Genomic DNA, 12,796 nt, shown 5'->3' with positions numbered 1-12,796 from the left:
GCAGTGACTTTTAATGTTGAACTGACCAAACGACACCAAATCAAAATTGTATGGATTATCTACTCTCAGGCTTGTACCTATAGCTAGTTTTTAATTTCACACTGTTTTACTCATTCCGTTTGTCAGAGAACTGTTCAAGCCATAATCTGTGTATTTCAAAAGAGCAAGCAGATGTGAATGCAGACTGATTTTATTATTAGCCAAAGCAAAACATAACTGGAAAATTCCAGGCCAGAGAATGAAGAAAAGTTAAAATAGAGACTTTCTTCACTAGTGTACAGAGGTGGATGCTAACTACAGATTCAAATATTTGGGGTTTTTGTTTATTCTTTTGAATAGACTCCAACTCAGAATGCTACTCTATTTTTAGTTATCTTCCTTAGTTTTGCAAATTACTTAGTTCTCTATTCTACAGACTAACAGTTTTCTAGTCATTTCCTTCTCTTTTCTACCTCCAAATACTGCCAGCCTTCACAAAGAGGAAAAATATGGAAAATATCAATGGGACTTTTTAAAACCTGTCATCTTTCAAGCTTGCTTGTATTAAATTCAAATACCTGACAAATGATAAATATCAAAATAATAATGTTACACAGGCTATTTCATTTCATTCACTAGTACTAAAACAGCACAGTAGTATTAAAGAGACCATCAACTGAAAAATGAGCCATGAGTCATAGTTATATTCTTTAAATCATTATTTCACCACATTGCCCTCTAAAATTAAATTAGGTTTAAATTTTCTTTCTGTTTTACATTTTCTTCCAGCTAATCATTTCTAGTGATATGAGAAACTACAAGTTGAATATAGTTTTAAAAACTGATTTCTTTTCCTAATTCAGAACTTTTCATTGGTAATCAGAAGACTGACCAAAGGATCAGGTGGTAAAGCATAGTTTAATCATAAAGTCATTGAATCTCAGGATTCAAAGGGGCCTTAACTTCTTTACTCTTATAACTAAAGATTGAATTCTCTCAAAAATTCCCAGCAAAAGGTTGAGCTGTAGTTGAATTCCTCAGATGGCAAAGAATTTACTATGTCCCAGGACAATTTATTCCATTTTTGGAAAGCTCCTTAAGTATTGGAACATTTTTTTTAATTATTGAAATATTCATTCTTGCATTGAATAGAAATCTGTCTTCCTATAACTTCTACCCAGTGGTCCTAATTCTGACTTTTGGAGCCAGGCTGAACAATTTTAATCCTTCCATGTGATAACCATTCAGATGTTTGAAGACAGCTGTCATTTTCCCTGAAGTCTTGTCCAAGTTAACTTGCCTAGCTTAATCTTGCCATACCTCATGTAAACAGGTTCAGAATTTCCTCACTATGCACAAAGTACGGAGCTAGAACTGAATATAACTACAGGTGCAGTCTGGCTCACAGGAATTTGGAGCTATCACTTCTTTTGCTGTGGGTCTTAAATTTCTCTCAGACTCCCCAAGTTGCATTAGCTTTTTGGACAACCACATGATGCTGCTGGTCCAAATTAATCTTGCAATCAACTAAAAGTCTTAATTGTTGTTTTTAAACAAATATTGCTGTTAAACTAACATTCAAATTCGGTATTTGTACAGATCATCCTTGTGTTAAGAGTACACAATTATAACAAGTAATTTCTGACAAATACACCCCTAAGGTAGATGGGATAAAATGAAATGAAACTAATTCCTCTTATCTGTTATATACTGGTTACATATAATGACTTTGTTTCTATTGATCTAGATCAGCATCCTGTTAGTATTCAGAATGACATGGACTTCATATTTTAGTGTGCATCTCAATTGAGTGGGAAAAACAGATTCATTAAATTTACCTGGACATTTTCTACATGTTCATCTATTTTCCAAAAGTCCATTAACCTTTTCCCTTAATTGCATATTTTCAAAGCTGATTTTGAACCAAAAATGTGTGTTATGCAAAATTTATTTTTATCACTGCTTGTAGAGTTAAAACATTTCCTGATGGACAAAGTATTGTCATTTCTTAACATACCTTTCCTTACAGTTTTGAAATAACTACTTTAATCATTACAATGTCTTTTAAAATCATTACAGTATCATATAAAAATATATATGTAGATAGGGATAAATGATTTTTATAAAAAGCTTTCCTGTTGTTTAAGTTACTCTTGAAAATTTTGTTAATATTTATCAGCTAATTTGCTGATATTTAACAAAAAGGTATTTTCCTGTCAGTTGGAAACTTTGATCAGTCAGTCCTCCAAATGGAAAGAAATTCCCTCTCTTATTATGTTCCATATAGTAAAAACCATTTACATATACAGGATAGATTAAGTAGGCTTACAGTTGTACAAATAAATAATACAATAATTAATAAATAATACAAGAAGAAACTCTCTGTTTCACATACTCACAACTATAAACCTACTTTTGTCCACCCCTGTATTTATACTTCTCCTATATAAAACTCAACTATTTGGAAAACTTTTCTAGAAGATAGCTAAGAACCTAAAAAATCATTATAATAGCAGCAAGACTCTTCCTGCCTTTAAAACCTGCAGATTGAAATGGGAGGGAGGTGAGGAGGGATGGGTGGGTGGGCTGGGAAGGGAGTAAAGGACAAAAAAGTGTACTTGAACAGTGATTAAAATAAAATTTTAAAAAAAGAAAAGAAAAAAATAAAACCTGCAGATTGTCCTCTCAACTGAGCATCTAAAGACACTGTGAGGCTGGCATACTCTCATTTTACAGAAAGTTGTCTGGATTTGTGTTCCTTTATATCTTACACCTCTCTACCCCCTGGTTTGAATGCATTTTGTGATTTTATCTAGATCACAGGTGGCAAACACAAGGCCCATGGGCCAAATCTGGCCCTCCACCTTGTTTTATCCAGCCCAGCACCTTGTTTCTGCCCAGCAGCAGTGCCAAGCTTCTTGCCTCTAGTTAAGGAGTAGTTACATTTTTACAGTCCTAAAATTACATTTGGCCCTTTGAAGGTAACCACAAGGCTGAAGTGGCCCCAAGTGAAAATGAGTTCGACACCCCTGATCTAGATCGGTTTTACTCTTCTTGAAGCCTGAGCTAACAATCATCTTAAGAGCAGGCTGAGATTCACCATCCCAAGTTAGGTTACCTACTCTTTCTCTTCCATATTACCATAACTATCTGAGCTACATACCTCCATGTAGCATTTGATGCAGAGATTTGTAATCATGTGAAAGACTAAGCTTTGTTAGGGTCCAGGGGGATCATGGCTTATCCCTCTGTATGTCCACAGCACCTACCATGGTGTCTAGGACCTAGTAGGCACTTAAGAAGTTGTTATTAAATGAAAGATTCTGTTTGCTCATTAGTTTGCAGGTAACAGCAGATTTTATGCAACAAATTAGAAGCCAAGGCTGGAGTGAGCCTAGTGAGAGAAAAGAAATGAAAGCCAAACAAAAAAAGATACATCGATCAGATACCATAACTTGGAAAGCACAGCAGCATTTTAATACTGATCAAACCTTGCATAGAGCTGAAGTTCCTGAGAGGGTTTCCTGTTATATACCATTGTTCTTTAATTGATATCCACAATGGCAATTCTGAGTCATCAAGAAAAGGCTAAATTATGTGCAACATCTTGTGTAAAAGACGTCAGGAAATTGAAGGAAGATAGCCATCCAAGACTGGTAAAGTAAAAAGGTTTGTGTGCATAAAGATTCAAGTTCTACAGTATTGAATCTGTAGCTATTCAAAACAATTCCCTCCCTGAAGTTCTGGGTAATAAATTCTTATTATATTATCAGAAAACATAGCATTTAAATATTTAAGTTTATCTGATGTATGTCATAATACAGTGACATTTAATTTGATTTGATGACTGGCTTCCTCTTCTTAGAATTTTGTGGTCAAAGTCATAAAAATCAAGTGGCCACAAAAAAGGAAAAGCTCACAAAGATCACAAAGAAGGAGTTTGGGGTGGTCAGTAAAGGTTAATTCCAGTACTTCTACATTCTACTGATGTGCACAAAATAAAAAAGATCATTCCTATATATTCTTTCTACCATTGTCTTCTATCATCTATGAGCAAATTCTTGAACCAAAATACATCAGGGTAGTCTTCAACCCAGATAAATGTAGAGAAGCTCTTCAGGATGACTGGGGCTGGCCATGGTGGCTCTGACTAATCCCAGAATGAGGCCCCCATTTTGAGTCACTTGTACCTTTCTTGTGTGGGAAGTGGTAAGAAGTAAGTTGAGTTTCAAAGCATTATGAAAACTTGCCAGCAGGTACTCTGATCTCTTGTCCTGCTCTTCCTTTCTCATGCCAGCTCCTATCCATTAGAATAGGGTAAATCTCCAATGGCCACACCCTGTCCCAGGCTGTTAAAAAAGTAGGAGGCTTAGGTCTCATCACTTCAGCTTCTTTATGTTATTCGAGGAAGCAAAATGGGAAATAAAAATATTTTCTTCTAACCAGTGGAGTTTTCACTGATCTGCTGTACCTTTTAAATGAAGATATTTTCACTCTCTAAACCCTGAACTTAATTTCTTCTGTTGTGGGGGAGGGAGAGGAACCATAATGATCTGCAGCAAGGAACATCCCCAGCACACAAACTAAGACTTGCTTTATCAGTCTCCATCCAAACCAAGTTTGACAATGACTAAATACAACTTTATGATACATTCTAACTGGATTTGAATATCTCTAAGGTCTTAATCACAGTATTATGCAGTGTTCAAAGTAAAAATAATCTGGGATTCTCCATGGAGAAAGAGAGAGACGGAGAGGAAAGAGAGAAAGGGAGGGGGATGGGCCTGTATACAGCTAGAAGAGCTGCCAGAACTGTTGGGCGGTGTCCCCTGTGCCCCCTCCCACAATAATTTGCTACAGGGTACAAACCTTTCTATAGTAGAAGACGAGTCCCTTTGGAATACTGAGTTAAAGATGGTTACCAGTATGCAAACAACTACTATCAGATTTCTTCTTAAAAGCCTATTTTGCTAGGAAAAAAAAAAACTTTAAAGAATATGAAGGTCGCAGGAAGGGCAAAAGATGAAGGAGGAGTGAATGGACATCACACTAACCTCTTCCCTGGACCAATGTGCAATTACAACTAAATTGTGGGGAAATCGCCTGTAACAAACAATTGAACAATAGTGAGAGAGAAGTCATATAATTTCGGACAGAGAAAACCAGTTTCAGCACAACCTGACCGATAAGAGTAGTAGAGACTCAAGAGGAGTGGACTGGGTGCCCACAGGCGGTGGCAGAGGGATAATTAAGCAACATGTTGTATCGCCCTGAGAAGTGTGGGGTCTAAACTCTAAGGTGAGGGGATCCCCAGCTTAGAGCACCAGAGCCCAAAGAGTACACAGATAACCAGCAGCACAAAGCTGCAAGGTTGCTCTTTGCCAGACAGGGTCGGCTGGAGACACAAAGAGTCATTTAAAGGGCCAACACACAAATTTTCATTTGCAGCTCCTTACCCTGGACTCTGGCAAAGGCAGGGGCACAGTGCGCTGGAGACACCTGAAGAGAGGCTGGGAACAGAAGCTTTGAGGAGAAAACAGAGAGTAGAAGCGGGGATCCCAGTGCTGAGTCATCACCCATATGGCAGCAGCCATCCTGCTCAGGCACACCACTCCCCTCCTGGCGACAGCAGCCTGAGGACAAACAATAACCCCGACCCCAAGAAGGACTCTGTCCCAGCTCTGTAGTGCTTAAGCCTGACTACTGAGTGTGGAATGACTAGATTAACAACCAAAGGAGTCAGCCACCGGCATTATACATCCCTGGCAGACTCAGAGCAGGCTGCCTAACGTCAGATGGGGTCAACATCTAACATCATCAGAGGTGGATCCAGAAAGAAAAAGCAGTAGTAAATACTAGAGGCTACCAAGACAAAATCAGCCATGGTCTTCTCCATGACTTGCAATATTTTCTTTCCTCAATAGCTTTTTAACATTCATTTCTTGTCAATTAAGTTTATGCATATTAAGTGACTAGATTTTATACTGTAGTTTAGTTCAATTCACATATTTTGCCCCTCCCTTCTCTTATCCCATTTTACCTTCTTTCTTCTCATTATTTTCATTTTAAATTTTGTTTTCTCTCTTACTACAACTTTTTTCTATTCCGCACTCTTACTATTTCTCCCACATCCAACCTCACAAAACCAATTTTTTATCAATGGTCATCTCACATAGTTTTTCCCCACTCTTAAACTACCTGAATTTTCTCTGCGCCTTTAGCAATCTTTGCTCATTGGTTGTGGATAGGGTAATTGTTGTTTCATTTTTCAATTTTATCTCTAGATCTTCACTAATTTTGTATTTCAAATCTTAAATTTTACTGGTCCCCTCTTCTTTTTTTATCTCAGACTTTTACTTCTGCAATGTCTTAGCCTGTTTTTTTTCTTTGCTTTTATCTCTTCTTTTTCTTTTTCATCCTGCCCTTTTATTTTCTTTATTCTCCTTTTTTCTTTTTTGTTTCATCTCAAATTTTAATTTTTCCCTGTCTTAGCCCAGTTTTTGTTTCTCACTCTTAATATTCCCTCTCCCTTTATCATTTCAAAATCACTTCCCATTCCTCTATAAATCTCTTAAGCTCTTCTTTCTTTTTTCCCCTCTTAATTCTCATCCCTCCTATATTAATTTTAGCTCATTTAGTGTTGATAGTGCTGTGGTGGATCTTTCTCTCCAATTTGACTCCTATATCTTTCTTTTTAAAGTATTTTTTATTGATTATGCTATTACAGTTTTCCCAATTTTTCCCCTTTATCCCCCATCCACCCTCCCCCTCCTTAGTTCATGTCGATGGGTGTACATATAAGTTCTTTGAGTCCTCTGTTTCCTATACCATTTTCATCTATCCCCGTCTATTTTATACCTACTGATTATGCTTCTTCCCGGTACTTGACCCCCCTATTCTTCCCTTCCCCCTCCCCCCTGAACTCCCTGTGTGATGTCCATTTCTCTGACTCTGTTCCTGTTCTGGTTGTTTCCTTAGATTTTGTTTTCATTGTTTTTCTTTTCTTTTAGGTTTATTTTTGATAATTGTGAGTTTGTTGTCATTTTACTGTTCATAGTTTTGATCTTCTTTTTTTTAGATAAGTCCCTTTAACATTTCATATAATAATGGCTTAGTGATGATGAAATCCTTTAACTTGACCTTATCTTGGAAGCATTTATTATACCCTTCCGTTCTAAATGATAGCTTTGATAAATAGAGCAATCTTGGATGTAGGTCCTTGCCTTTCATGACTTCTAATACTTCTAACCAGCCCCTTCTTGCCTGCAAGGTTTGTTTTGAGAAATCACCTGATAATCTAATGGAAACTCCTTTGTAGATAATTGTCCCCTTTACTCTTGCTGCTTTTAGGATTTTCTCTTTGTCTTTAATCTTGGGTAACTTAATGATGATGTGCCTTGGTGTGTTCCTCTTCGGGTCCAACTTCTTTGGGACTCTGGGCTTCCTGGACTTCCTGGACTTCCTGGAAGTCTATTTCCTTTACCAGATTGTGGAAGTTTTCCTTCCTTATTTTTTCAAATAAGTTTTCAATTTCTTGCTGTTGTTCTTCTCCTTCTGGCACCCCTATAATTCAGATATTAGAACATTTCAGGTTGTCCCAAAGAACCCTCAGCTTCTCTTCATTTTTTTGGATTCTTGTTTCTTCATTCTGATCCAGTTGGATGTTTATTTCTTCCTTTTGTTCCAAATCATTGCTTTGAATCCTGGTTTCCTTCCTGTCAGTGATAGTTCCCTGAATATTTTGCTTCACTTCATTTTGAGTATCTTTCATTTTTTGACTGAGCTCAATCAATTCTGTGAGCATTTTCATTACCAGGGCTTTAAATTCTCCATCAGATAGGTTGCTAATCTCCTCGTCACTTAGTTCTGAGGTTTTGCTGTGTTTTTTCATTTGGGCCATATTTCTTTGTCTTGGCGCAGCTGATAGGTTGTAAGGGGGTGGGGCCTTAGGTATTCACCCAGGCAGAGCAACCCTCTTTGCTGTGCTTTGGCGCTGCCTATGGGGGTGGCACCAGAGAGGGAACAGTGCAGCTCCCCTGCTGGTCTCTAGCACAGTTTTCAACTCTTGTGCAAGACTGGGAGAAACTCCCACTTCAGTATCCCCAGCTGTAGCCCACAGTCAGCTCTGAGTCTCAGTTTTCTCCTTAAGTCAGCCCCTCACATGCTGTCCGCCACCTTACCAATCTGGTTGTTCCGGTTGATTTTTTCTTTAATTTTTTTATTGTCAGAGGTCCATGCAGTTTGATTTTCTGGTGGTTTTGGTTGTTTATTGATTTTAGATTGGTTGTTATCCTCCTTTTGGTTGTGCAAAGAAGTGAAGGGTTTCTACCTATGCCTCCATCTTGTCTGGAACTCCTATATCTTTCTTATTTACTTTTTTCCTTCCTTTTTCTTTCTCTCTCTCACTTTAATTTCTGTTTAATTAAACCTAGTACTAAATTCTTCCCTTCTCTTACTTCATTCTGCCTTCTTCATTCCCCTTTTTATTTACGATGTAAATTTTACTTTCTTCACATTGCTCCAATTCACAACTCTTATTAGTACTCCTCTCTCTACCCTCTCAAAATCATTCTTCTATCAGTAGGTCATCTCATATTCACTCTCCTTTCTTATAATAGTCTTAATTTATTTACATCCTTATTAATACTGATTCATTTGCTATTGATAGTGGGATTGCGTGGGGGGGGGGATATTTACAGGTGTGGGTTTGTTTCCTGGGCTTCGTGGTTTTTTTCTGGTGGCACCTGCACAACAGAATATAACACATGGTGGGAGGAGTGACCCTCAGTCAACCACTGGTATGAAGGAACCACTGAAGAATGACCCATCAAGAATCAAAACCCGATTAAATCCAGAGAACCAACATAAATGGTATAAAGGGCATCCCAAGGGCATCAAATTCAGGAGATCAAGGAGACTGCATCTCTGAATCTCACAGGTCTCCTACCATAGAAGTTCACACCACAAAGTCAGGGAGTCAGAAAAGATCAATTTAAGAAGCAGAGACTAACAAGGAGAGTCTCACAAATAGTGGGAAGATAAAGAAACAACCCCTAATCGAAAAGAAAGGAGGAAGCCTCAGAAAGAGTGCTAAATGAAATAGAGGCAAGTAAACTTATCAGATACTGAGTTCAAAACAGTCATTATAAGGAAGTTCAATGAGCTCAGTGAGAATTATCAAAAACTACAGAGAAGCTATGAGGAACTTACTGCAAATTATCTCAGTTTGAAAAAGAACATAGAAACTATCAGCAAGAGCCTGGAGGAAATGAAGAATTCAGTTTCAGAATTGAAGAACACAGTAGAAGGAATCAAAAGCAGGATAGGTGAAGCAGAGGATTGAATCAGTGAGGTGGAGGACAAGGTAGAAAAAAACTCCCAGAAAGATCAAGAAAAGGAAAAAAAAAGACTCAAAAAGAATGAAGAGGGGTTGAAGGAATTGCAGGACATGAAACAAAATAATATCCCTATAATAAGGATACCAAAAGGAGGAGAAAAAGAGGAATAAGAGATAGAAAACCTGTTTGACAAAGGAATGATAGAAAACTTCCCTAGTTTTCTGAGACAAAAAGTCACACAAGTCCAGGAAGCACAGACAGTTCCAATCAAGAGGAACCCAAGAGGGCTACTGCAAGACATATCATAATTAAAATGGCAAAATTCCAAGACAAAGAGAAAATCTTAAAGACAGCAAAGGAGAAACATACAAGGGAGCCCCAATAAGCTAGCAGCTGACTTCTCAACAGAAACATTACAAGCCAGAAGTGAATGGCAAGAAATATTCCAAGTAATGAAAAACAAAGACCTGAAACCAAGACTACTCTATCCAGCAAGGCTCTCAATTAAAATGGAAGGTGAAATAAGGAATTTCCCAGAAAAAAAAAAGTTAAAATAATACACCTCCACCAAACCAGCATTGCAAGATATGCTTAAGGGATTGCTTTAAGAAGATGAAGAAAAAGGGTGAGCGAAAGAGGAACACAGGTATAAAGGGGTAAAATGGCAATGAATAAGTACCTATCAATGATAAATGTAAATGGATTAAGTGCTCCAATCAAAAGACATAGGGTAGCTGAATGGATAAGAAAACATAACCCACACATATGCTGCCTACAAGAGACGCACCTCAGAACAAAAGACCTACACAGACTGAAAGTGAAGAGTTGGAAAAAAATATTAAAAGCAAACCGAAAATCAGCCAAGGTAGCATACTTAAGTCTGACAAAATAGACTTCAAAAGAAAGGCCATAAAAAGAGACACAGCAGGACCCTTCATAGTACTCAAGGGAAGAATCTATCAGGAAGATATAAATATTGCCCAACATATGAGCACCCAAATATATAAGGATAATCTTGGAGGACTTCAAGAAAGATATAGATAGAAACACAATTATTGTAGGGGATTTTAACACCTCACTGTTAACAATGGATAGATCTTCCAAACAAAAGATTAACAAGAATATTGTGGAACTGAATGATGCATTAGATCAAATAGACTTATATATATAGAGCCTTTCATCCCAAAGAAGCAAAACACACAGTCTTTTCAAATGCACATGGAACATTTTCAAAGGTAGACCACATAATAGGACATAAAACAAGCCTCAACAAATTCAAGAAAATTGAAGTCATATCAAGCATTTTCTTGGATGACAAGGGCTTAAAACTAGAAGCCAACCTCAAGGAAAAACCTCAAAACACTCAAACTCATGGAGACTGAATAACATGCTATTAAACTATTAATGGGTGAATAATGAGATCAAGGAAAAAATCGAAAGTTTCTGGAAACAAGTGAAAATGACATACAACAGTCCAAAACATATGGGACACAGCAAAGGCAGTCCTGAGAAAAAATTCATAGTGATATAGGCCTACCTAAAAAAGATAGAAACATTTTAAATAAACAACCTAACCCTACATCTACAAGAACTGGAGAAACAACAACAAACAAAGCTCACAGCAAGTAGAAGGAAGGAAATATTGAAGATCAGAGCAGAATTAAATGACATAGAGACTAAAAGAACAATTCAAAGGATCAATAAATCCAGGAGGTGGTTCTTTGAACAGATAAACAAAATTGATGAGCCTTGCACCAGACTCAAGAAAAAAGGGAGAGGAACCAAATAAGTAAAATCAGATATGAAAGAGGAAAAATTACAAGTGATACCACAGAAATACAAAGGATTGTAAGAAGTTACTATGAACAAATTTATACCAAGAAATTTGAAAGCCTGGATGAAATGGACAAATTTCTAGAAATATGTAATCTTCTGAAACTGAATCAAGAAGAAGCAGAAAACATAAACAAACCAATAACAGCTGGTGAAATTGAAGCAATAATCAAAAAGCTCCCAGCACACAAAAGCCCTGGACTGGACAGTTTCACAGAAGAACTTTACAAAGTATTTAAAGAACACCTAATCCCTATCCTTCTCAAACAAACTATTCCAAAAAATCCAAAAAGAGGGAAGACTCCCAAACTCCTTTTATAAGGCCAGCATCATCCTAATCCCAAAACCAGATAAAAACACAACAAAGAAAACTACAGGCCAGTATTGCTTACGAACATAGATGCTAAAATCCTCAACAAGACATTGGCAAACCATATCCAGCAATACATTATAATGGTCGCACACCGTGATCAAGTGGGATTCATCCCCAGGATGCAAGGATGGTACAGTATTCACAAATCAATGAATGTAAAACACCACATTAACAAAAGAAAAGAGAAAAACCACATGATCATATCAATAGATATGGAAAAAGCATTTGATAAAGTATAGCACCCATTCATTCATTATAACAACACTCAGCAAAATGGGAGTAGAGGGAGCATACCTCAACATAATAAAGGCTGTATGTGAGAAACATACCGCCAACATCATACTCAACAGGCAAAAACTAAAAGTTTTCCCACTAAGATCAGGACCAACACAAGGATGTCTGCTTTCACCACTTCTATTCAACATAGTATTGGAAGTTCTAGCCACAGAGATCAAACAAGAAAAGGAAATAAAATGCATCCACATTGGAAAGGGGAAGTAAAACTGTCATTGTTTGCAGATGACATGATATAGAAACCCCTATAGGCTCCACCAAAAAACTACCCAACTTAATAAGTGAATTTGGCAAAACAGCAGGATACAAAGTCAATAAAATACCTAGGAATAAACCAAACCAAGGAGGTAAAAGACATGTACTCAGAAAACTTCACAACACTGAAGAAAGAAATTGAGGAAGACACAAATAAATGAGAACATATACCATGTTCATGGATTGGAAGAATTAACATCATCAAAATGACCATACTACCCAAAGCAATTGATAGATTCAACACAATCCCTATTAAAATACCAATGCCATATTTCACAGGTATAGAGAAAACATTTTAAAAATCTATATAGAACCGTAAATGACCCTGACTAGCCACAGCGATTTTGAGAAAAAAGAACGAAGTAGAAGGGATTACGATACCTGACATCAAACTATATTATAAGGCCACAGTAATCAAAACAGTCTGGTACTGGGATGAGAACAGACAAATAGATTAATGGAACATAATAGAGACCCCAGAATTAAACCTATGTCTCTGTGGTCAATTAATATTTGACAAAGGGCCAGCTGCATAAAATGGGTTAGAATTGGTTTCTTCAACAAATGGTGTTGGTAGATATGGACAGCTGCATGCAAAACAGTGAAACTCGACTGCCAACTTATACCATACACAAAAATAAACTCAATATGGGTAAAGGAGTTAAATATAAGTTGTAACACCATAAAAGTCCTAGAGGAGAACATAGGAAAATCTCAGATATTC

The 12,796-nt window shown here is 37.1% G+C and overlaps 1 protein-coding gene across 11 annotated transcripts in view; it reads left to right on the top strand.

The window, feature by feature from the left end:
* Positions 1-12,796, top strand: part of CASK (calcium/calmodulin dependent serine protein kinase) — a 422,712-nt gene that overhangs the window by 252,161 nt on the left and 157,755 nt on the right. The gene's annotated exons all lie outside the window — the stretch shown is intronic.

The sequence above is a fragment of the Phyllostomus hastatus genome, unplaced genomic scaffold (assembly GCF_019186645.2).
Source record: "Phyllostomus hastatus isolate PE091 unplaced genomic scaffold, TTU_PhHast_1.1 phas_scaffold_200, whole genome shotgun sequence".
Classification (NCBI taxonomy): domain Eukaryota; kingdom Metazoa; phylum Chordata; class Mammalia; order Chiroptera; family Phyllostomidae; genus Phyllostomus; species Phyllostomus hastatus.
This window is presented reverse-complemented; position numbering and strand designations above follow the sequence as displayed.